General features: G+C 38.6%; 1 protein-coding gene and 1 pseudogene across 1 annotated transcript in view; one reads left to right on the top strand and one right to left on the bottom strand.

Annotated features, from left to right (window-relative positions):
* Window positions 1-23,352, bottom strand: part of LOC112617259 (transmembrane protein 117) — a gene marked incomplete at its 3' end in the record, with an annotated part of 550,259 nt that overhangs the window by 356,358 nt on the left and 170,549 nt on the right. The window lies entirely within an intron of this gene.
* LOC112617264 lies at window positions 19,386-20,896 on the top strand (annotated as a pseudogene).

Genomic DNA, 23,352 nt, shown 5'->3' with positions numbered 1-23,352 from the left:
ATATTTAAGCTCTTATTTTTAAGCCAATTAATCAAAGCTCTTTTATATCACACACATACAACACATATACATATACATACAAACAGAAGACAAAGGACTCATCTCTAAGCCAGGAATTGAACCCTAAACGCAGGCCGCCATCGTGAAAAGAGAAAGCATGGCCACATGTTTACAAAGTCAAGCTCCCAAGGACATACAAGACAAGAAGGAAACCTCATCCAGTTTCAGTTTTTTCAGGGAACTGCAGCAAAGTTTTTAACTGACCAATTTGCTGGGCTATCTTCAAAAGTGGGCTTACAGGTGTCCTAAATCCGTGTTCTATCCTAAGGTAGCCCGTTCCATTATAGAACACTGAAAGACACGCACACCAAATTCACAACAGCTTAAGATTAGCCTCGCAAATCCTTTTTCCCATTAATCAAAACTTTAATAAACAGTGATTTTTACCATTCATTCAACCAGTTTGCAGCAAGAGAGAGAGGAGCATTGCCTGTGGCAGGGTGGGGAAAGCGAGGCACTCAGGGAGGCCAGAGAAAGACCCACCGATTGCAGCCAACACTGAAAAGTTCAGGCAGTTGCTTGTCAGCAGTAAAGGAATCCTTTCCAGCAGTTCTAATAGCTCTCAAGTTTCCCCATTTAGGGAGGAAAAAGCTCCCCATGTCCCATGATCCTGTACTTGCCTAATCCTGTACATGCCTGTACATGCCTAAGGATTAGGCTTACCATAGTTATAAGCAAGGAATGCAAAGCAGATTATTCCAAAGAGAATAGCAGTTGACATCCCGTAGTGCCAAACCTATTCTTAGCCGAGAAGGACTTAAACGAGAAGGACTCTACCAAGAGGGACTTTACTGAGAAGGGTCTCTAACCCCCTAAATCTTAGAAGGAACTCCAACCCTCCTAAGTTAGGCCTCTAACCCAAGGTCAGTCAAGCATCCTTGCCTTTTATTGAGAGGAGCCTTTAATGGTCTCCGTCTTAGGAGAGACTCCAACTCCCCTGAGTTAAGCCTGTAACCTAATTCCATTCTTTTCCCGGGTATGCATATACCCAAAGTCATCCAATCAGTGCTATTTCTTTGGGTGAGAGTTCTCTCAGTATCATTCCTTCAGGGTTCGCCAGAAAGAAGTTACTGGACCCCACCACTTACCCCAAGTTAGCATTTGGGTCAGGGGTTTCCGCACTATAGTCCCTTCCATGGTCACTAGAAAGACGTTACAGGAAAGCAATTCCAGTCCAGACTCCATTCTTAGATCTCGTGCAAGAAAGAATTCAGGGTGAGTCCACGGTGTGAAGTGAAGGCAAGATTATGAAGAAAGCAGAGGAATAAAAGAATGACCACTCCATAGACAAAGCAAACCCAAGGGCTGCTGGTTGCCCATGTTTATGGTTATTTATTGATGATATGCTAATCAAGGAGTTGATCATTCATGCTTCCCCTTTTTAGACCATATAGGGTAACTTCCTGATGCTGCCATGGCATTTGTAAACTGTTATGGCACTGGTGAGAGTGGAGCAGTGAGGACAACCAGAGGCTACTCTAGTGACCATCTTGATTTTGGTGGGTTTTGGCCAGCTTCTTTATTGCAACCTGTTTTATTAGCAAAGTCTTTATGATCTGTATTTTGTGCCGACCTTTGATCTCATCCTGTGACTTAGAAGGCCTTAACCATCTGGGAATGCAGCCCAGTAAGTCTCAGCCTTATTTTACCCAGCTCCTATTCAAGATGGACTTGCTCTGGCTCACATGCCTTTGACAAAATAACACTAAGCTTAAACATTGATTTGCTCATTCATTCATTCATTCACCTCATGCCTTTGTTCCAGATTCTGGAATGATGGAAGTGTTTTAGTACCTTTAAAAAAAAAAAAACTACACTCAGTCAAACAGCTTTTTGACAGTAAATAATAAGTATATATTTCAAATACAGAAAAGAGTGTGTAAGAGCTAACTTTAGACTAACTTGAGGGCTTCAAAGGCCTGAACTCACACTCATGTCTTCTCCCCATATTTAAACAATTTCTTTAATACTACTTGTAAGGCACCCTAACAATCAAATAATAGGTCTAAAGTCCTAGAATGTGACCCTCTACCATCCATTTAGTCACTGTTAAGAAATATGATTTAAACGTGACCATCTGACATCGTGTGCCTCTTCATGTAATGCAGTAAGAAGGAAACATCTCTCACGTAGTATTCCTCATAAAAATGCAGCATCTGAGTCCAATCATGAAGCAACATCAGATAACTGCAAATGGAGAAACATTCAACTATATTACTGACCTATCCTATCCTCTTTTAAAATGTCTAGGTTACAAAAGCCTAAGAAGGCCAGGTGCGATGGCTCATGCCTGTAATCCCAGCATTTTGGGAGGCCAACATGGGTGGATCACTTAAGGTCAACAGTTCAAGACCAGCCTGGCCAACATGGTGAAACCCTAACTCTACTAAAAATACAAACATTAGCTGGGTGTGGTGGTGAATGCTTGTAATTCCAGCTACTTAGGAGGTATCGCTTGAGCCCAGGAGGTGGAGGTTGCAATGAGCCAAGATTGTGCCACTGTACTCCAGCCTGGGCAGTGGATACTCCATCTGTAAATAACATAACATAACATAACATAACATAACATAACATAACATAACATAAACATAAAAGGCTAAGAAATGGTTCAAGGTTTGAAAAGGCTGAAGAAATGAGCTAACTACTAAACACAACTCATATTGCATCTTGGGTTGGTAAAACAGTTGACAGGACAATCATTCATGAAAAAGTTATCAAAATGCCTATGTGGTCTATAGATTGTTAATACCATATCAATGTTAAATGTCTTCATAATTGTCTTGTGTTTACAAACAAGAATGTTCTTGTTCTTAGAAAACACAACTATTTAGGGATATATACAAACAGAAAATAATAGTGCAAATATGATTTTAAAATATGGTGATAATTGCTAAATATGAATATTTGAAAGATTTTGTACTATTGTTTACAACTTTTCTGTAAGTTCTAAATGAGTTCAAATAAAAGATTAACAAAATGATTAAACATGTACTTGCCAATTAAGAGATCTGGGAAAATAAAAGTGTTCCAGTCCTACTCTCATGAGTATAAAAGAAAGATAAAGAAACAAGTAAAATATGTAATAAATACTTATAAATCATGATAAATGCTATTTTAAAACCCTACAGTGTTTAAATAAGAAATAATGGGACTGGGAAGGTTTCAATGGGAACCACTGATGTAAAGGTCAGGGACTGTCTCAGTGAGAAGGTGACATGTGAAAACCCGTCTCTTCAGAGGCGTGTGGAAACCCAGGGAAAAGCAACAGAAGCATCTGGGCCAGCATGTGCAAAGGTCATGAAGTGGGTCCCCAGGTTTTTAACCACAGTCTAAATTTACAAGACAGAAAAAAAAATGTGGCAGCAGGGTACCAGAGCAGCAGGAGTATAAAATCAGAACAGCCTATGGAATTATTTTGGACATATGAACATGGTTCCAACAAGTTAATACCACTGCAGATGGCTAAAAAACAACCACAGCAAGGAGCAAGCCAAGTTTTTGAAATGAAATTTCTTATTTGAGTGAAAAAATGAGAATAATCACAAGACCAATATGTGATAATTCATATAACAAGGTCACCTGTTACAGCCACAAACCAATCAGTATGTTTTCCAATGCAGAGGGTAGAAAAGATTATTGGTCCACAGCACAAAGATTATTTGTGCTGACAACTAAAGTCATCTTTGAATGAGAAGAAGAGTGACCTGGCCCACCTAAAATTTCCTCCAAAAGGATATATAAATACTTCTATGGGGGGATGGGTAATTCTTTGATTATACCAGAAATTCATAAATTCTTCATCAAGAATTGTAGCTGTGTAATGAATCTAAATTTGGAGTTCTATCACATATGTAATTGACAGAAGATTTGAAATACCATCTGTTATATTTAAACTTCAGAAATTTTCTCTAGAAATGTTCCTTTTCTCAAGGAAAGAAGACTCTTTAATACTTGTTTGGTAGAATAAAAAATGAGATGTTCCAACAGGCTGCCAGCAACATTTTTTTTCGAAAATACAACAGCTGAATTCACAAATTGTCCCAGCATTTCATTACTACATGTTCCTAAACTCATAAAAAGTCCTTTCAATACCAATCATTACAACAGTGAAAAAAGAGAAATAGAGCTCTACATTCTTGTTTTTCTATCTTTAAATAGGATTAATTTAACGCTTACCTATTCCTCCATATCTTTCTTTAACTTATCTAGTTATATAGTTTATTTTCCTAAAATTCCACATAAGTTTATACTCTATTTCCACATTAGCAGAAGGAAAAGCCTATTATGAACAGTTATTAATTTAAGCAAATCTGGAGTTCATCTAATTCCTTAATAAAAGTCAGTATGAATCCAATCAGCTGCACACCCCTTGCGTATGGTGATTAAGTGCTCCTGGACTGTATCTGTTCAACTTGACATCTACTTCGTTATGTTATAATTATTATTATTACACAAGATGGAGTCTTTAATTTACATCAGTATTTTACAGGCATTGCTTCACTGACTCCTCAAAACAACCATTTGAGCATTATAATCTCCATTCTATACAGGAGCAGACTAAAGCCTAGCAAAGTCAAGTTACTTGCCTAAGGTCAATGACTCAGTCACTATACAGTGAGTCCTATTATGTATGTGGTGGAGAAACTTAGTCACCTTTTGGTTGTAACATGAAATCTAGCTCCTTATTCAAGCACTCCAACCTGCCTATATTTAGGAATAGATGATGGCGCTCTCTCTCTCTCTGTATGTATGTGTACATATATCTGTGTGTATGTGTATATATGTGTGCGTGTATATATACACATATACACACAAATATATATATGTTGATATACATGTATACACATATATGTGTGTACATATACATTCAAAGGCATAATATTTTTATACCTAATCATTAAAATAATTTTTCCGGCCGGGCGCGGTGGCTCAAGCCTGTAATCCCAGCACTCTGGGAGGCCGAGACGGGCGGATCACGAGGTCAGGAGATCCAGACCATCCTGGCTAACACGGTGAAACCCTGTCTCTACTAAAAAATACAAAAAACTAGCCTGGCGAGGTGGCGGGCGCCTGTAGTCCCAGCTACTCGGGAGGCTGAGGCAGGAGAATGGTATAAACCCAGGAGGCGGAGCTTGCAGTGAGCAGAGATCTGGCCACTGCACTCCAGCCTGGGCGACAGAGTAAGACTCCGTCTCAATAAAAAAAAATTAAAATAATAATAATAATAATAATAATTCTTCCTTATGTTAAGAAAATCTAATATGAAACGTTTGGGTAAATTTGACTTTCAATCACCACAATACTTCAATTTTGTTTTCATTTGCTGTTTTCCTTCTCTCTTCCTCCTTCCCTCCCTTCCTGCCTTCTTTCTTCCTCCCACCACACCTTCCTTCCTACCTTCCCTTCTCTCTTCCTTCCTTCCATTCTTCCTTTCTTTATTTATTAATATACCCTGCTTTCTTCCCCAAAAGTTTGAGATACTAAATAATCCCCCTGCTCTTGTTCTCATCAGTACATGCACTCAATCCATGCTCTCTGTACCACTCATCACAGAAATAAGTACTGTAACGGTGAGGACTGCTCCCTTTCATATCTGCCCATACAGCACTCCTATTTTTATCCTACACATTGTTGAGGTCACCTTATTTTTATGACTTCATCATCCATCAAAGGCATTTCTGCTGCTCAGCATATAATCTAAGTAGATGTATCAATTGACTTGTCTCCATTTTAGCTACATTTTCTTTGTCATAACACCCTAATGCAGTGCACAAGACAAACTATACACATCTCCTTAGTGCTGCACTTAGGAATATTACACTTAGGCTCACAAGGAGCAAATGTCAACAGTTCATTGTTTTTTCTGATCTCACGTTACCATGTTAGTCTTCTGAAAAGGGCTTCCCGTCTTCACGTGGAACGACCAGCTGTCAGTTAATCAGTGACATGGAAAAGAATAATAGTTAAATCCATGGGTTTTCCTACTGGATTTTGGAAAACTAAGTCACCTTCTTGTTTTCATTCAAGGGCAGTCTTTGCTTTTTTCTGTTAAGAGGGCTGGGTTCATCTGTCTAACATGAATAAAGGCACTCGGCATCATGTTGATGCCACTGAACTGCAGTCTGATAATTGATCTGCTTCCTTTATTTGCAGTTTTTGATTAGATGCCAGACCTCATTGATGTAATCCACTGTCTGGAAATTAAATTAAAATGAAGACTCCTTGTTTTCCTTTTAAATTCATCTCTGTACTTGAGTAGTATTTTCGTGGTTTGAGTATAATATGTGCGAAGTCTATATCTATGTGAATCATGAGAAAGGAACGTACAACAATTATTTTGATCATTTGGGGAAACTTTTATTGCTGAGTGTTATCCCTTCCTAATATTTCACACTTTTCACATAAATAATACAAAATTATTGCCTAAGGACTTCATGGCTTTTTAAAACTCAGTATCACCCCCTCCTCAACATCATGCTTCTTTATTATGCTCACATTCCTCACGACACCTGTAAATGCTTTAGATAATACTTGTACTTCATTTTACCATTGAATCACACACATAATATACACGTCTATGCATTCGAAATATTTAAAGGAGACATGTTTTAATCCTTAGAGTAACCGTATGAATGAGGTAGTATTGTTATCCTCATTTGACGGTTAAAAAAACAAGTTCAAAAAGGTTCCCCTTTGGACACCCAAGTCATGAGGCCAGAATTTTAAAGGAGAGTTCACTCTCTTAATTCCACTGTGTTTTAATTACATTGCTTTTCCACCCTTTCTGTCACCTCTGTAATGTAGTTTGGTCAATAAAAATAATTACAGGTAGTATTATCATCATTTTACAGCTCAGAAAGGCTAAATGACTTGTCTAAGTTCACACAGCTAATGAGTAATCAAGGCTCAGACTCAAGGCTTCTGACTTTAAGTCCTTTGTTGTTTCACTATATAATGTTGTCTTTAATGTTCACATAAAAACAGGAACCAAATTACAATTTCATACTATGAAGGAACAAGTTTTAATGCATCCTTTATGTAGATTCATTTTCTTCATGCCAACGAAGAAGCAAACCTACCTGGCTTATTATTTTTAAATAACATACACATGGATATATATTACACATATGTGGTAAGTTCAAGGATTTGGGGGTTGACCACAGAAAAGGCAAGACCCCAAGAGGCACTACCACAGAGCATGCTTTATTGCAACTTACGGTTGCATGAGAGAGGAAATTCCTCCCAGCAAGAGTACTTCCAGAAACAGTGGCAGGTGGTCACTACTCAGAAGGAGAACAGGTCAAGGGATCTCCAAGGGAGGAGAACTTGGAGAGGGGCTTACATGCCTAGGTTAGGGCATTCAGCAGCAAACTATCTGGATTAGAGGGATCAAAGGGCAGCAGGGTTTGGTGTCTTTATTGCTGGAGTTTGTCTTACCTATGGTTAGCAGATGCTCGGTGCAGACTCACAAGCTACGTAAAACAGGCAAGCTCTAAGTGTCTAAAAATATGCTTATTTAGGCTACATTTAAAGCAATTGGATGTGTAAGAATTTCAGTTTGGTTCTAGCTAACCATCCTAGCCTGCTATGAAGAAGTAAACAACATAGAGGCCAAATCAAGCTAATACACCAGGGCCTTTAGCCCGTTTCTGTAACACTATACGCATGAACATGGATGAGGCTGGAGGCTATTATCCTTAGAAAACTAATGCAGAAACAGAAAGCCAAATCACATGTTCTCACTTACAAGTGGGAACTAAATAATAAGAACTCATGAACAGAAAGAAGGAAACAACAGACACGAAATAGGTTCTATTTGAGGGTGGAGGATGGGAGGAGAAAGAAGAGCAGAAAAGATAACTATTTGGTACTGGGCTTAATACCTGGGTGATGAAATAATCTGTACAACAAACCCCCATGACATGAGTTTACCTATGTAACAATCCATCACATGTACCCCCGAACCTAAAATAAAAGTTTATTTATGTATATACACACACAAATCTCTCATCTACTGACTGAATTTCAGGTAATCTGTGAGACAGTGAAAAACAATAGTTAAATCCATGGGTTTTCCTCCTCTTTATATTTTTAACAAACTACTTCATAACCCTGATTTCACACTACAAGCAGAAAGAAACAAATGCCTGGGTTTTGCAAGCCGTATGGTTATTATCATCAAACTCAGCTAGCACCACAAATCATGGTATATGTTATTTTCTTAACCAACTGATATGTAAACTGGATCTTGGATTTTGCCTCTTCTATGTATTGTAGCCTCTATTCTGCCTTTAGCATTTTCTCCAAATGAAGTGTAGATTGTGAGCTGAGTTCTGGCTGCTAGCTATTTTTGGCAAACTGTTGACTCCTTACAATATTTATAAAATACCCTATCAAGAACTAAAGACTGTTTACAGAATCACTGAAATTTACATAAAAACTCCCTAGCCCTAGGTTTAAATCAGCATTCATAGCCATAGTGCGTGCCCAAAGTTTTCAACATATTTGTTTAGATACATGCAAAAAACTTTAGGGTTGAAAGGCACAAATGATAATGTTAGGGCAGTCCCTTAAATTTGCAGATCAGAGTAAATGATGTCTCAGGGACACAAAAGTAGATGACAGCAACAATAGATGAGAAGTCAGGAATCTTAGCTCAAACTGAGTTCCTGAACTATGCCATGCTGCCACTTCATAAATTCTTCACAGTTGGTCTTTGACCAAGAGAATACATCGAAGGTGGATAGTAAGAGGCATAACCACCGCCCCATGTAGTACTTTTAGAATGTTGACCCTTGTCAGATAGGGCTCCATATAATAAAAAAGACATAAGATAACTTGAGGGAATAATGATCCACTGATAACAGCATCTGGATACTGCTAACACAGCCCATATTATTTTCATTGGAAGAGTTATTTCTTTTATCAAAGATATCATAGACCTGATCATTGAATTTGACCAAAAAAACCTGGAATTCTTTAATCCTGTTTTTTTCTGAATTTTAAATTTATTTTTAATATGCACAGTTAATTATTAGAAATTTCTAAGAAAACACCATTACTGACTAAACCATTCCCTATGCTACGCAGAGGTAGTGGGAGGAAGAATGTCAACGTGCTAAGTATTTTTACCAACCAGATTCTTTTACAAACTATCAACAATCAGACTTTTCATTATGTTTAAAAGAGCTTTTTTCTCAAATTGGGGATTATCATATGTGGAAAGAAGAAAAATCAAAGAAGTTCGGGGGGATTCATTACTCACATTCATAGAGCCTTTATTACAATGTTTCCAAAACTTTCTAGAGACAGAATTCCATCTTTTGATAATTAAGAATAAAAAGGAAGGACTTCCACATATCTAAGTAATATTAAAGGCACCACCTGTGTAGTTTATAATCTATACATATTTACACTGATTAATGAACCTGCCAACTAGAATAGATGAAAATTAATCAGAAATTACATTTATAAATAAACATTACATAAAACTTGAAATAATGAGCACATTAAACTTGTTTGCCTAAATGTCTTTATCCAGAAGAGGAAGAAAGAGGAAGATGAGGAGGAAGAGGAAAAAGAGAAATGTATAAAGAAGAGAGCCCCAGATTAGGAAGCTAAAGATCTGAGACCTGGTCCTAATTCCAGTACTTATTAATGGTGCAGATTTGAATAAGCCAATACCCTCCTGAAGCCTCTGTTTCTCCCTCTGCCACTCTGTCAGGGCTGCTGTAAGTGAGTGTTTCTGGGAAACTACAATGGGTCTCCTGGGGAGTGAGAATTGACCATGTCTAGTCTTTTCAGGGAAGTGTGTGACCTGCTGTACAGGATTTGCCTGACATGGTCTTTGTCTCAGGGTTTTGCGTGCATTACATACTGGGAAAATGATGGTCTAGTCACACTAGATGAGCCTGCCCCAAAGATGCTGAAAAAGTGGCTGCCATTCGTCATAAAGCCCCACCCCAAACAACATTCTTTCATACAAAAACACAATTAAACAAGCAAAAAACTCTATAGGCAATTTGAATACAAAAATCTCCTCCTTCCCTGACCTTGCCCAGAGCTGAGAACCACTGACTTAGGTGAAGTCTACTTAGGGTTGAGTGCAGCTACAAGAGTAGAGTTAATTGGCCAGGCACAGTGGCTCATGCCTGTAATCCCAACACTTTGGTAGGCTGAGGCAGGCAGATCAAGACCATCCTGGCCAACATGGTGAAACCCCGTCTCTACTGAAAATACAAAAATTAGCTAGGTGTGGTGGTGTGCGCTTGTAATCCCAGCTACTCGGGAGGCTGAGGCAGGAGAATCACTTTAACCCAGGAGGCGGAGGTTGCAGTGAGCTGAGATCATGCCACTGCACTCTAGACTGGCGACAGAGCAAGACTCCATCTAAAAACAAAACAAAACAAAACAAAACAAAACAGTAGACTTAATTAACAAGAGTACTTTCTGGATAAAATATTGATAAGGTCCTAGGAATTGCTTAAGACATATTATGTGGTTTGAGGAATTCATAATAGCAGAAGTCTCCATTTATGTCACAACCAATGGAATAAACAGTTCAAAGAGTCAGTTTCATAATCTAGGAAATGTACCATTTTTATTTAAACAACTGTCTCTAAATTACTTTGGCCGTTTCTAATTAAAATTACTTTAAATATGTTTCATCTAATATAGTGTGGAGATTTTATGTTTTTATTGCATGCTTAGAACACTTGCAAATTCAGTAGGTCTAAAATGTAATTTTGACCTTTCCTTAAAGCATACATATCATTGTCAAATAATCTGAAAGAAAATCTGAAGCATAGGCTGGGCGCGGTGGCTCAAGCCTGTAATCCCAGCACTTTGGGAGGCCGAGATGGGCGGATCACGAGGTCAGGAGATCGAGACCATCCTGGCTAACACGGTGAAACCCCGTCTCTACTAAAAATACAAAAAACTAGCCGGGCGAGGTGGCAGGCGCCTGTAGTCCCAGCTACTCGGGAGGCTGAGGCAGGAGAATGGCGTGAACCCGGGAGGCGGAGCTTGCAGTGAGCTGAGATCCGGCCACTGTACTCCAGCCTGGGCGGCAGAGCAAGACTCCGTCTCAAAAAAAAAAAAAAAAAAAAAAAAAAAAGAAAATCTGAAGCATAAAAAAGGTGAAAAAAAAATGAATTTTTGAATGAAAGAGTCCTTTTTTCATTCAATCAGCAAAAATTCACTTTTGCCTTTTGTAACCATTTTGGAAATCTAGTTGACTAACCAGGGTTAGTACAATTCCCTACATTTTTATGTTTCTTATCTAATTTCAAGACAAAGGCAGAAAAAGGTTGTGTCTGGGCACAGCTGCCACACAGCATGAAATGAACCCCAGCAGAGTGGCCTAGTCACCAAGAGCAGCCAGCACATACCAAATTGGGAGTGATTAATGCATGATGTACCAACTAGATAGTCTAATTAAATAACAGTGGTTAATTACTAATTAGTATGTGACTTACGTAGAGAGAAGTACTTAGACTTGTCAGATGTTAAAAAGAACATTGAAAAAATCAAAACTCTGTCATTTCAATGATCTATTTAAAAATGATGCATCAGAGGTTTTTTTTTTGCTCTCATTTGCCTAGCCAAAACATACATTGAATAACCTGTTTTCTCTTTCGAAAACTGATGTCCTTATTCTACTTAAATAATAACATTACCTTTGATGTCATGAAGGACTATAAAGCCTAAAATGATATAATATTTTGAAGTGGTGGGGAGGGTAACATAGTGTCTAATATCCATTTAAACACCAGCATATTTGAAATATATCATTATTAATCAGTTGGATACATTTCGTTCTTACTTCTTACATGCTTATCAAGTGCATACTTAGAAAGCCCTGGTTTCAACTAAAAACTCCTCTAGTTAGCCAATCCAGTGACAAGCACTCAGAACACACAAATCTATTTTCTGAGTGATTCATGGTCCCTGGTCTTTGGGGTAAGAGGAGGGCCAGCAGAATCCCATCCTTGCTTTTAGAAATCATACAAGATTTCTTTCCACAACTGTGAGACTTGGTGGGTTTGGGTTTTTTCGTTTTTTGGCATCTACAGAAAAAAATACCATCTGTCTCCTCATCACCAAAAAAAAAAAAAAAAAGCAAAGAAAGAAAAGGAAAAGCTTGATATGGCATAGTGATGCCAACCTTTACTTTCAATTATTTATCACCTAAAACACACATAAACACACACACACACAGAGAAAGCTTCATAAATAATGTTTCCTCCTTTTGTGAAAAGTGTAGGTGGAAATACTACATGTATCCTCCTAAATGAATGGCTTCACCCAGAGCATCAGATTGATGCTCATCTTTACTAAACATTATTTTTTCACAACCTCACCAAAAATCCAACTAATCATACCTTTCCCATCTCCTTGGTGATAGTGACACATTTGCCGCCTTGAAACAAAAACCCATAAACAAAAGATAACACTCTAAAATCCACGACACTTTTACCTGAAAGGAGGCTTAAGGATGGAGGGACTATTCTATAATTTATCAATTTATATCTGTGGCCAGAATAACACTCATCAGAATCTTAAAATGCACTTCTCTGAGTCCCCCCTAACACCTCACAGAATCTCTATTTTTGGCAGGCACCCAGGTGATACTGATGCAACCTAAATTATAAAGGTGGTTTGTGGGGCTCAGGGTACTCCACCAATACTTTGCATCATCCACAAACCTTCAGGCACTCTGTTCACCATTGACCTCTGCCTTCATCCCCATTAGCTCTTAAAGATGAAAGCAAACTGTGACTTTGTATTTCCACTAAAGAATAAAGGGAAATGTGGCAAGAAATCAGGGTGAAGAATTAACTGTCAAGTCATGTTTTGTTTCCTATCTAGTGTAAAACACTCATTGATTGAAATGTAGACTTATGGAGTGAAAGCCCTAGAGAAAAAAAATTAAATAATCCCAAAACAATAATTAAGTTAGGAGGAAGAAAGCTGAAGTAAGAAAGAGGAAAGGGCAACCATTCCTAGGGCAGGTGGGACACAGGGAGAAAGGGAGACTCTGCTGTGGCCATGGGGATGGTCCCGTTTCCACCTGGGAGGTGAACTGAGTGAATTCCCAAAGTTAGGTCTGCAAGCAAACAGTGCTAAATTACCCTTGCTAGCTTGGAACCAGGAGGAATGGCTTCACCCAGAGGCTGGGACTGGCTGGGTATCTGGCTGCCTTTAAGGAAAAGGGAAAGAAGCCAAATGTGCTACTGAACAGCACCAGGAGAAGCAGCAGTAGTGAGAGGTAGTGGACATAAAAACAAAGCAGCCAGGTGGGGTGCAGGGGAGGCAGAATCCTATGAACCCCACTCCAAAAAAAACTGAAGGGAGTTGGGAGGAAGGGGTAGTGCTATCAATCCAGTCAATGGGGGTGACCCACAGATTTACAGTTTATTCCTGGGTATTTTGTTTTACTCTTGTTTTTGAAACACAGAGACGGCAACTCTGTAATATTTCCAAGCTAGTGGGGTGTTGTAATTAAGCCTGTTCCCACCAAAATAAAACTCTCTACATCAAAATTTTCTTAAATCCCATTATATCTAAATGAGTTGTATAGTCTTATTTGTTGTTTGGTAAATCCAATTGTATCTCAATGAGGTGTATAATATTTGTTTTTGTTATTGTTGCTTACCTTCATATAACAAACAAATCTGTCGTATATATAATTAACAGACTGTTAGGGGTCAACTTGGGAAATTATTATACTTGTACTTATTTTATTGTTTCTATTAGGAGAATACATTCTGAATCCTGAATTCTGAAGAGTTAATTTATAAGCAAATTTTTGGATCAGTACATGTGGGTAATTGAGGACTTCCTGTACAACTAAATTCTGGCAAGTTCTAGCTCCTATAGGTATCTTTGCTACAAATGTTTATCCACAGTGCCCTCTAGTGGTTTTAATTCTCATTTCAACATAAACAAAAAAAAAAATTGAGCAAAAGCTTTTTCATCTTATGAGATGAACAGATGCATGTAAGTCTTAGAATCATATAATCCAAAAATTTTATCTCCAAAAAATGCCAAGAAATCTTATTTGAGTATATTATATATATAATCAAAAATTAATCACTGATCACCATGACATAAAAGAAATACATTCTTCATGGAATCGATAAATAAAAGCCTTTCTGGATTTTCTTCTTTTTCAATTAAGAATATCAGTATGGATACAATAATGACTGACTTCAGACTTCTTTCTAATTTAAATTTTCTTTTTCATTTTTTTTTAAGTCCAGCATCCCCTCTTTTAGATGATACACTGTTCTTGGACAGATCTTGTAGGTAGTACAAGTAATAATACCCAAAAAAGAAAAAATTGTCCTATGGTAACTTCATCATCTGTGTCTCAAATCTCCAATTTATATATTACTACTGTAGCCAGCAATTTTTTTTTTTCTGAACCGAGTTTGCTAAGGTTTTTCAGATGCCTCTCAACAAATAAAATCTCCTAAGTGAGGCCAATCATAGAAATTACAGCAGGCTTGTGCTGTTCTCAGGCTAGATGCAAGGTAGTGAGCCTTAAGCTTAATTAAATTATATTATTTTCACATACTTATCACAGCATTTCACAGAACACAGAAAAAAACACAGTACAACAAATAGAGGCTATAAGGAAAGATCACAGTAAGGAGAACAAAGAAAATGAAGGAAGAAAGAAAGAAAAGTGTCAACATAAAAGCACAACATCAAGGGGAAAAATATAGCAGTAACCAAAAGATGGGAGATACCAGTGTTCATTTTCCTTGCTACATCTAGGTGATTAACCATATAGTACAAGAAAGTACACCACCTGTGGAATTGGGTAGTGTAATGTGTCTTTTGATTATGCATAGATCTACTTATACTTACCAAATAATAGGAGGTTCGGAAGTTTGGAACAAAACAATGCAGTGGTTTTCAAAGTGTTATCCCAGATTTAGGAGCATCAGCATCACCTGGGAACATGTTAGAACTTCTCAGGCCATACCCCAGCTATTTCTACCTCGGGCTCATATCCTCCCTGGAAGCAGACACTTCATGTTAGGTCATGAGAAACTCAGCTCCTCAGGCACCTGGCCTACAGTCATTGGCCTCATCTTTCAATCTCATCTTATCCCCTCATCCTAACCCCAAGGCCTCATCAGGTCTGCTGAGGGAGCATGTCCATACCACCCTTAGTGACAAAGGGAAAATGCTTCTGTTATTCTCTGCACCACAGTGGGGTGACTGGAACTCTGTAAGGTTGCCATGGCCCCTCTACCTGCCATGGCCTATCTACCTAAAGCCAGTTCAGTTCTATTGTTTTTGTGCTGTGGGGGACAGGGACTTCTGAATATGGCTTCCCACTGCCCAGGCTTCACCGTGTAAAGGACACAAGTCTTTCCTTCTCTAGTCCACAGCTGTATCTGAGCTGTCTATTGTTCTCCTATGCCTCTCCCTTGAAAGTTTGTTGGGTTTCAAATCCTTTTTCAACTTCCAGTTTCCGGTCTAGCATGTCAGGAGCTTGGAAGTTGCCACTCCATCCTAACAGCAAGCAAAAAGCTGAGTGATCTGAAAAAGCAACAACTCTTCTTAGATCTGTCAGTGAAGTGAAGTCACAGGGCAAACCCTACACCAAACATTGGAGAGGCAGACAGGCAAATACAGAGAATCACAACTTACCAAAGGAGGAATTCATGAGCAGAAACCACTTCAGGAACCAATGCTGAGGTACAGAAATCTGAGCTGCAACTGATAAGCTGATGGAGGCTTGGTGTGGACAAGTCTGAGAGCTAAAAACTCCAGGGAACCCAGCCACGGAGGACCCTCACACTTCTGTGAGTCTTACCTCCAGGTCCTCACAGCGACTATCAGAGAAAAATCCCCCTGTGCTTTCAGCAGTGGGGAGGGAAGAGGAACCATCTGAAATATGAAAGAAAGGATATTCTGTTCTTTGCAAGGCCTGCCCTCCAGAGCCTAACCTCCTGGAATTTTATCAGAGCCTAACCTACCTGGGGGAAGGGAAATACCTAACTCCAGACCACTCTAGTCATCATATCCAGCCTAAGTTGGGGAAAAACTGTGAAGCACTGGTGAAGTTCAGAGCCCAGGGCCATAGGCTCATTAAAAGTCTGAGACCTAGACTGGGTGCAGTGACTCACACCTGTAATCCCAGCACTTTGGGAGGCTGCAGGCTGATCACTTGACCTCAGGAGTTCGAGATCAACCTGAGCAGCATGGCGAAACCCCATCCTTACAAAAAATACAAACATTAATTAGGGTGTGGTGGTGTACGCCTGTAGTCCTAGCTACTTCGGAGGCTGGGGCGCGGAAGGATCACTTAAGGCTGGAAGGTTAAGGCAGCGGCAGCAAGCCCTGTTACTGGACATGAGCCTGGGTCCCGGGGTAAAAAGGGAGACCCTGACAAAAAAAAAAAAAAAAAAAACGCAAGCAAGAAAGAAAGAGAAAAAAGAAAAAAAGTGTGACAATCAGAGAACTACAAAAGACTTCCCCTCCCCCCACACCCTACTAATGCACCACTGAAGGCCTATTTACTGCACTTCTTTCTATCCAGTACATCACGTCCTCCTTTCAACAAGAAATTACAAGGAAAACAATTATAGAGCAAAAACCCCAGTTTGAAAAAAACTGAACTGGTATCAGAACCAGAGTCCCATATGCCAGGAAAGTTGGAATTGTTAGACCAGGAATGTTTAGAAACTATCATTAATATGCTAAGGGCTTTTATCAAAAAAAAATAAAAAAAAAAAAAAAAAACTTGCAAGAACAGATGGATAACATAAGCAGAAAGATGAAATTCTAAGAAAGGATTTTTTTAAATGTTACAGATCAAAACAAGTGGATCAGAAATGAAGAATGCCTTTGATGGGCTCATTCATAGATTGGACATGACTGAGGAAAAAATATTAAAACTTTTTTTTGAGAATATGTCAATAGAAATCTCCAAAACTAAAAAGCAAAGAGAAAAAACAGAAAATAAAAAGGAATATATAAGAACCATGGGTTAACCAGGAAAGGTATAACTATGTGTAACAGGAATATCAGAAAAAGAAGTAACAGAAAAAAAAAAAAAACAATATTTGAAGCAACAATGACTGAGAATTTTTCCAAATTAATGTTAGACAACAAACCACAGCTCCACGATGCTCACAGAACACCAGGCAGAACAAGTACCAAAAAAAGCACATAACACCTGGGCATATTGTATTCAAACTGCAGAAAATCAAAGGAAAAAAATCTTAAAAGAAAACCAGAGGGAAAAAACCACCTTACATATAAAGGAAAAAAGATAAGAAATACATCCAACTTCACCTCAGAAATCACGCAATAAAAAGGGACTGGGGTGAAATACAGTGGTCCCCCTTATCCATGGTTTTGCTTTCCACAATTTCAGTTGCCCTCTGTCAACAGTGGTCTGAAAATATTAAATGAAAAATTCTATATATAAATAATTCATAACTTTTAAACCATGCACCATTCTAAGTAGTGTGAAGAAATCTCACACCATCCCATTCCATCCCTCCTGGGAAGTGAATCATCTCTTTGTCCAGTGTATATATGTTTATATGCTATAAATGTATATAGTCACTTAATAGCCTTCTCACTTATCAGAGAACAGACAACAAAACAAAGTTTGATATAACACCATAAGATATTTTGAGAGAGAAACTACATTTACATAACTTTTATTACAGTATATTATCATAATTATTCTATTTCATTAATATTGTTAATATCTCACTATGCCTAACTTATAAAATAAACTTGGTCATACATATGTATGTATATATAGTAAAGAATACAGTTATATTAGTCTATTTTCACATTGCTGATAAAGGCATACTCAAGACTGGGATGAAAAAGAGTTTTAATTAAATTACAGTTCCACATGGCTGGGGAGGCCTCACGATCATGATGGAAGGCAAGGAGAAGCAAGTCACGTCTTACATGGATGGGAGCAGGCAAAGACAGAGAGCTTGTGCAGGAGACCTCCTTTTTATCAAACCATCAGATCTCATGAGACTTATTCACTATCACAAGAGCAGCAACAGAAAGACCTCCACGTATGATTCAATTATCTCCACTTGGGTTGTTCCCACTACACATGAGAATTGTGGGAGTTACAATTCAAGATGAGATTTGGGTGGGACACAGCCAAACCATAACAATAGTATATACAGGGCTTATACTATCCTCAGTTTCAAGCATCCACTAGAAGTCTCAGAATGTATCCCCTACAGATATGAGGGACTACCGTAATAAAGAGTTGAGAGAAAGGAACTCATTTTTTTCTAGAAAAAAAACCTAGAATTCTGTACCCTCTGAAATTATTCTTCAAAACTGAAAGAAAAATAAAGACTTTCTTAGATAAGAAAAAAAATGAGAAAATTTGTTACTAGTAGATGTACCTTGCAGGAAATGTTAGAACAAAGTTATTCAGAGACAAGGGAAATGATATAGGTCAAAACTTCCAATCTTCATGAAGGAGAGCATTGTGAAGGAACAAATGAAGTTAAAATGAAGACTTTTGTTTCTATTATTCTTAATTGCTCTGACAATTTGTTCAAAATAATAAGAGCAAAAATGTATCTGATTATGTATTCTCATGTGTATATGCTTAGGTATAGTTTTATATAAGTAAAATGAATGATAGCAATTATACAAGGGATGAGAGGGAGGAATTAGGAGTATCTTATTATAAGGTACATGCACTATCCATCAAGTGGTACAGGGTTATTGGAAAGGGGACTTAGATTACTTATAAATGTACATTGTAAACTCTAGGACAAACACCTAAAAAGTAAGAAAACAAGTATGGTGATATTCTAAGGAGAGAATATAAAATCATATAAAATATTCAATTTAAACCACAAAAGGCAGCAAAAGTTTGGAACACAAAAATGGAAGCAAAAAACAAGGGCAATAAAGACAAAATAGATGTCGATCGTGGGTAAGGTCTCCAGGAGGTGGAGGGCTAGAATGGGAAAACTGATCTTCCAGAGCCCCTTCCAAGGCTCCCAGAATCTTGGCGCTTCACTTGCCAGGCATAGTGTGCTTTCCTGACACTGCTTCCCCATGTGGTGCAGGAACAGAGAGCTTCAATACCCAGAGCAGCAGGGAGACATGGCAACAGAGGGTAGTCAAGCAGAGGAAGAGGAAAGTGGCCTCCAGGGAAGCCAGAGCTGACTGAAGTGCTCCTAGGAACATCTATTCATTGATATTGTACCAAACCTGACGCACTCTCATTTGTCAGAGGTGGCCCCAGGTGGGTGTCAGTGTCACACATAGGGGTAAAACTGTTCCTAGAGCAAACGATGATGAGAGAGCTGAAGGCAAATGCATACTTGAACCCCCAGATGGGGACTATGTGGGAGACTAATGGGTCTGTGAAAGAGAACTCCAGTCCCAGTAAGAAATACATCACATAAATAGGGTATCTCGGCCTGAGGGCGCTCACAGGCACTTCCAGACCTTCTGATACGATGAAGCAACTGGACCACCGGAGGCTGTCAGCCTACTTCAGAAATTATGCCATCAGTGATTGAGGCCAGAGATCCACTCTAAAGATTTAATCTTGGAAATACTGATGTTAGAGCAGTCCCTGACCATTTTGCACAAGGATACCCAGAACTGGATGCAGAAGCATCATCCATAGAATGTCAAAACAGGCTCTGGTCCTGGTGAAATGCTTGCAGAGAGAACCTGGTCAAACAAAGAATAAGGTCACAGCTCATGAGCTGGGAAAGAAGGCAGTGCTCCTGGGAGGAACAGCAGTGGCCCCAGGCTTCAAGTGTAAACCAGTGGAGCCCCAACCAAAAGGTGTGTCCCAGAAAGAATGTTGGAATATATACCGGGTACTCCAAGAACAGCTGGGCTGGAATACGCACAAAGAAACACAGCCTGTATATGAAAGAGTTGTGTATGCGCAACAGGTTTTAGCCTGTTCTGAGCAGAAAAGGACCAAAGACTGGAAGGTGGCACCTGAGCTCATCCTACCTGAGTCCCAGAGTTTTTGACATTTGAAGAAGTGGCTGTGTATTTTTCTGAGGAAGAATGGCAATTATTGCATCCTCCTGAGAAGACTCTACAATGTTGTAATGCAGAGTATCTATGAAACTGTCATCTCCTAGGATTAAAGCTAAAATATGACACTGGAAATGATCATCCTGTATCTTTCTGCACCAGAAATACAAATGTTAGGATGCAAAGTATCAAAAAAGACCAGAATGAAATTGCCCAGAAAACAACAGGCAGGGAAAATCATGGTGATACACACAAGGTACAGAAACAGTATGGAGCTTTTCCAAGGAAGTAAAGAAACTTGCCACTTGTAAACAAGAGCTTCCAAAACTTATGTATCTTCATGGGAAACATCACACAGGAGAGAAATCTTTTAAATCTCAGGAATGTGGGAAAAGCTTCAGTTAGCTCTGATCTTATTAAGTACCAGAGAATTCACACTCAACAAAAAACCTGTAAATGTCAACAATGTGACACGAGGTTTAGATGGAGTTCAGATCTTAGTAAGTGTTACATGACACATCAAGGAGTAAAACCATATAGATGCTCATGGTGTGGGAAAAGCTTTAGTCATGATACAAATCTATACACCCAAGTAATTCACATGGGAGAGAAGTTCTTTAAATGTCATGAATGTGGAAAAAGATTTATTCAGAACTTCCACCTTATCAAACACCAGAGAACCCACACAGATGAACTGCCTTATACTTGTATCATACGCAGAAGAAACTTTAGTAGGTGGTTGAGCCTTCTTAGACATGGGAAAAGCCACAGAAGAAGGACGGCATGTCCAGTGTCTCTAAACTGAGGATTTACCACATAGAGCTTCACCTTAGAAGTGATGAAAGAATACAAAATTATGAGGCATTCGATGATAGCAATCTGTCACCAATAGAACATTTGGGAGGGGTAGATCTTACGCTTCACAAAAAGGAATCTAAGTTGTCTTATTCAGCATTGCATTTTCAGTGCCTAGCACAAGTCTTAAACTAATGAGTATTTTATAAACAAAAAAATGAAAGTATACCTATGAGATATCTTTACCTATCTATCTATATGTATGTATCTGGTTATTCAAAGCTTCCCCACCCCCAGTCATCTAAATTCTTCCAGTATCAGGTGTTTGACAGATAACAGTCAAGACTTATTCTTCATTCTTTGTGAGGACAGATGGAAAGTAAGAGTACTTGGACCCTCTCAAGGGAGCTCACAGAGAATTACTAAGTTAGAGACAGTATTAATAGCTATCATTCAATCTGGAAAGCAGTCTTGGTCCTCATCCAGGTATCTGTTTCTTTGTAGGAAGCACAGATAAGTGGTGAATGATCTTTTTCTAACTTTCATTATGTGGACTGGATGGAGGTTTTCAAACTGGTGCCATACTGCTGCAGGGCCTAAGGGGAGGCCTGTATTCATGGCTGATCAGCTACAATTCTATTAGTCCATTTTTATGCTGGTGATAAAGACATACCCAAGACTGGGCAATTTATATGGGAAAAAGGGTTTAGTGAACTTACAGTGCCACGTGGCTGGGGAGGCCTCACAATCATGGCAGAAGGCAAGGTGGAGCAAGTCATGACTTACATGGATGGCAGCAGGCAAAAAGAGAGAGCTTATGCAGGGGAACTCCTCTTTACAAAACCATCAGATCTCATGAGACTTATTCACTATCACGAGAACAGCACCAGAAATACTAGCCCCCATGATTCAATTACCTCCCACTGGGTCCCTCCCACTACACATGGGAATTGTGGAAGATACAATTCAAGATGAGATTTGGGTGGGGACACAGCCAAACCATATCAATACTATTTAGAGGGCTTAGTATTATCCTCAGTTTCAGGCATCCACTAGAAGTCTTAGAATGTATCCCCTATGGATAGGAGGGACTATTGTAATAAACGGTTGAGAGAAAGAAACTCACTTTTTTTCTTGAAAAAAGCTAGAATTCTGTGTCTTGTAAAGTTATTTTTCAAAAGTGAAAGAGAAATAAATACTTTCTTAGACAAGAAAAAAAAAGAGGAAATTTTTTGCCAGTAGACCTATCTTGCAAGAAATGTTAGAAAAAAGTTTTTCAGAGACAAAGGAAATGATATAGGTCAGAAACTCTGGTCTGAAAACTTCTTTTTCTTATTCTTAATCTGACAATCTGTTCAAAATAAGAGCAAAAACATATTTGATTATGTATGCTCATGTGTACATGCTTAGGTATAGTTTTGTATAAGTAAAACAAATTATAGCAATTATACAAGGGATGAGAGGGAGGAATTAGGAATATCTTGTTATTATAAGGTACATGCACTACCCATCAAGTGGTATAGTGTTATTTGAAAGGGGACTTCTATTACTTGTAAATGTATACTGCAAACTCGAGGACAAACATCTAAAAAGTAAGAAAACAAGTGTGTTTCTAAACTGAGGAAAGTTACCATGTAAAGCTTGACCTCAGAAGTGATGAAAGAATACAAAATTATGAGGCTTCTAATAATAGAAATCTGTCATCAATAGAACATTTGGGAGGGGTACATCTTACACTTCACGAAAAGGAATCTAAGCTGTCTTATTCAGCACTACATCTTCAGTGCCTAGCACAAGACTTACAAATAATGAGTATTTTAAAAACAAAAAAATGAAAGTATACCTATGAGATATCTTTACCTATCTATCTACATGTATCTGGTTATTCAAAGCTTCCCCACCCCCAGCCATCTCAATTCTTCCGGTATCATGTGCTCGACAGATATATAATGGTCAATACTTAGTTTCATTATTGATTCTTCGTGAGGAGAGATGGAAAATAAGAGTACTTGGGCCCCTCTCAAGGGAGCTCATAGAGAATTACTAAGTTAGAGAGAGTATTAATAGCTATCATTTAATCTGCATGAAAAACCAAGCCCAGGCCTCAGGGAACTTGACTCTGTAACTGCAAGAGAGGATTCAATGTTTGCCCTGGGAGAAGTGCTCCATTCTATTTGCTTCTCTCATAAGTACCCACTACCACAATGTCTTCTGTCAAGGAATTACAAGTAGCAAGGGAATGTCTGAATGCAAGGACAAACCTAGGTACCTTGCAAGCACTTCATATCTCTCTGCTTGCTGACTCTGTCTACATAGACATATAAAATGACATGAAGAGGGAGGCAGTCTTGGTCCTCATCCAGGTATCTGTTTCTTTGCAGAAAGCACAGATAAGTGGTGAATGTTCTTTTTCTGATTTTCATTATGTAGACTGGATGGAGGCTTTCAAACTAGTGCCATACTGCT

This window comes from Theropithecus gelada, unplaced genomic scaffold, assembly GCF_003255815.1.
Source record: "Theropithecus gelada isolate Dixy unplaced genomic scaffold, Tgel_1.0 HiC_scaffold_15987, whole genome shotgun sequence".
In the NCBI taxonomy this organism is placed as follows: Eukaryota; Metazoa; Chordata; class Mammalia; order Primates; family Cercopithecidae; genus Theropithecus; species Theropithecus gelada.
The sequence above is the reverse complement of the archived record's forward strand: the minus strand, read 5'-3'. Positions and strand labels throughout refer to the sequence as shown.